General features: G+C 37.7%; 1 pseudogene; it reads left to right on the top strand.

Annotated features, from left to right (window-relative positions):
- The first annotated feature begins 280 nt into the window (after positions 1–280).
- Positions 281–1,216, top strand: LOC139040536 (olfactory receptor 5L1-like; annotated as a pseudogene).
- Positions 1,217–3,648: the final 2,432 nt, after the last annotated feature.

The following is a 3,648-nucleotide window of genomic DNA, read 5'->3' as shown; positions in this document are numbered from 1 at the left end:
TCAGATTCCAACAAAACACCTAATTTAATTCATCAACCCAATTTATCATAGCAGATAACAGTTGGGAATCATATAGGTTTCTGCTGACACTTAAAGTTATTTTGATCAGTGAGATCCACTGAGACATTGAAAATTTTGAATTATTTGACAATTGTATCTTAAATCACTGTCAATGCTATATTTTTCCAAAGTTAATATAAATGTGTTGTTTTCTCTCTTGTTCTCGTTTTAGAAGAAACGCAAAACATCGTTTGGTTTCCCATCCTGACATATGGTGGAAATGAGTGAGGAGAACGGTACCACCGTGACAGAGTTCGTTCTTCCTGGAGTATCAGATGCCCCTGAGCTGAGAGTCTCTCTCTCCCTCTGTTCCTTCTCGTATATGGAGTCACAGTTTGGGCCAACCTGGGCATGATTGCACTGAATCAGGTCAGCTCTGGACTTCACACTTACAAGTACTTTTTCCTCACCCACTTGTCCTTTGTGGATTTTTGCAGTTCCATGATCATCGTGCCAAAGATGCTGTCCAATATCTTAAACAAGGAAAAATCAGTTTCCTTCCTGGGATGCATGGTGCAATTCTACTTGCTTTGCATGTGTGCAGTCACTGAGGTCTTCCTGCTGACTGTGATGGCTTGTGACTGCTTTTTGCCCATCTGTAGTTCACTGCTGTACATGCTCTCCATGTCCCAGAAATTTTGTATGGTCCTGGTCTCTAGCTTCTACATCTGTGGAACTGTGTGTTCTTTGGTTTACTTGTGTTTAGCCTTTGAAATCCCATCCTGTAGGTCAAATGTAGTCAACCACTTCTTTTGTGATTTACCCCCTCTCTTTACTCTTGCTTGCTATGTCATGTCCATTATTAATTGGGGCCACTTTCAGTGAAATTGTCACCATCGTGATCATCCTCACTTCCTACTGGTTTATTCTCATCGCCATCCTGAGTGTACGCTTTGCAGAGGGAAGGTGCGAAGGCTTTTCTACCTGTGCCTCCCACCACACAGTGATTGCTGTCTTGCAGGGAATCATACTTTTCATTTATTGCAGGCCCAGTTTTTGCAACAGTGTGGATACTGACAAAGCAGCCATGGTGTTTTACACTGCAGTGATTCCCAGGCTGAATCCCTTGATCTATGGCCTGAAGGACAAGGATGTGAAAGAAGCTCTCAAGAAAGTGTTGGGATCCAAATTGCCTTTTGAAAAGCTATTTTCTTAGCTAGACTCAGGGTTTCGTTAGAGATCTTTAGTGAGGGGCTTGTTTTGGGTGGCTGTGAATGAAAAGTAAAATAAGGAAGTATTATTTGAGCTAAAGGACAATGCATGCTTTTTTGTTTTCCAGTTGCCTATCTTATTTAGACAAATCTTATCCCTTTTATTGGAGAGTTCAAGTGCATCTGCTACCTTTGCTGCTCTTCTCCAATCTTTAATTGCCTTGAATGGGTTTTTAGAGTGATATTGTTAGACTCAATTTCCTGGTCTGAGATAACATCAATAGATTTCTAACAAAGTGCACATGAAAAGATATGTCTTCTCATCATCCTTAAAGTGTGCAACCATTCTTATTAAATTGACTTCATTTTTTTTACGTGGTATGAGTATACTTTTCTCTCATATTCTGTTTTTTTCATGAAAATTTCAACTAAATTTCCTATTTGTATTTCTGAGTATTTTTTAGCTTTTTTGTTTTTCTCTTTCTTATTAATTTTTTGATTGCAAGGTAATAATTTTAGAACTTTTAAAATCTTCTATTCCGCAAAATAGTGATGATAATACTCTACTTTTCTAACATTTTCATGAACATTAAATACTATATCTTAAGTTCTTTGCACTACATATGGTATATTATAACTGATCAATAAGTTATCTGCTGTTGTTGCTATTGTTTGTAATTTTACCTTTTGTTCTCTGTTTTGCCTTGTCTTGGTTAAATAAGTGGATCATATATTTGATGCTGTACCTTTTTAAGCTTTCGTGCTCTTGTTAACATTTTTTTCCTCTGCCTGGTATTATTCTAAGCATTCACTATATTTTCTAAATCTATTATATCCTAAACCTATTATAAATTAGATTCCCACAGCTTCTGAAAAATAATTAGTACACATCCCGTGGCTTAAAACAATAGACGTTTATTCTCTTACAATTCTGGAGATCATAAATTTGAAATCCACGTAACTGGGCCAAATTCAAGGTGTCAACAGGACCATACTCCCTCAAGAGGTTGTAGGGGACAATCTTTTCCTTATCTCTTCCAGCTTCTGGTGGCTGAAGGTATTCCTTGTCTTGTGGTTATATCACTTCTGTCTTCAAGGCTAGCATCTTCAAACCTCTCTCCTCTCCATCTTTTCTACATTTTCGTGTGTGTGTGTGTGTGTGTGTGTGTGTGTGTTTAAAATAATCTTCTGTCTCTCTCTTATAAGGACACTTAATGTGGTTTAGAGTACACCCTGATCATCCAGGATAATCTGCTCATCTGAAAATCATTAACCTAATCACAACTTCAAGCGATACTTTTCCAAATAAGATGACATTTATAGGTTCCACGGATTAGAGCCTGATACACATAAGGTCCATTTTCAAGCATAACACACCCATCTTTTAAAAGCCAAATCATAATTTAGCTTTCCCATGTTCTTACAATGCTGACACTTCATTTTTTTCTTTCTTTCTTAAGATTTAATTTCATATTTGTTATTTTCTATTTTTTTTGTTTAAAGATTTTATTTTTATTTTTTCTCCCCAAAGCCCCCGGTACATAGTTGTATATTCTTAGTTGTGGGTCCTTCCAGTTGTGGCATGTGGGACACCGCCTCAGAGTGGCTCTATGAACAGTGCCATGTTCGTGCCCAGGATTTGAACCGACGAAACACTGGGCCGCCTGCAGTGGAGCACGCGAACTTAACCACTCGGCCACGGGGCCGGCCCCTATTTTCTATATTTTTGCTGAATTCACTAATGCAACTTAGGTCCTTGTTGCTTTAATGAAGTAGAAAGAACTCTGGACTCGAGATTACACACCTCACCCCAGGTTCATATCCAGATGAGTTATTTTGAGGAAGACACAAACTTGCTTAATCTCAAGTTTCTGAAATATAAACTGGGGATAAGCTGCTAGCCTTAGAGAGTTATCATTGGACTTAAACATAATGACAAAACTTCAAGGACCAGTCCCATAAAAAGTACCATTATTAATGTTTTTTAAAAAGGAATCTTTGAGGGTAAGGATAATTTGGAAATATTCCAGTATCCCTTGGTGAAGACAGCTACTCATTATTTCTTTAAATAGATAAATAAGCAATGACTAAATGAATGGAATTATATTGTGCTTATGATGAAACTATGGCTCTATATTGGTTTTCCAATGTTTAAGTGGGGTGAGATTTACCATACCACCCATGATACTTTGTATTTTAGGGTGAAGTTAAGAGAAACGTCTTTCACCTTTGGTCCTTCAACTAGAACAGGATTTCTCAACCTTAGCACTGTGGACATTTTGAGCCAGACAATTTAGTGCTGTGGATGTCTTTCCTGTGTACTATGGGATGTTTAGTAGCATTCCTGACCTTTACCCATTAGATATCAGGACCACCCCTCCCCACATTTGTGAGAAGCAAAAACGTCTCCAGACACTGTCAAAATTCTTATAGAAAG

The sequence above is a fragment of the Equus asinus genome, chromosome 17 (assembly GCF_041296235.1).
Source record: "Equus asinus isolate D_3611 breed Donkey chromosome 17, EquAss-T2T_v2, whole genome shotgun sequence".
Taxonomy (NCBI): Eukaryota; Metazoa; Chordata; class Mammalia; order Perissodactyla; family Equidae; genus Equus; species Equus asinus.
This window is presented reverse-complemented; position numbering and strand designations above follow the sequence as displayed.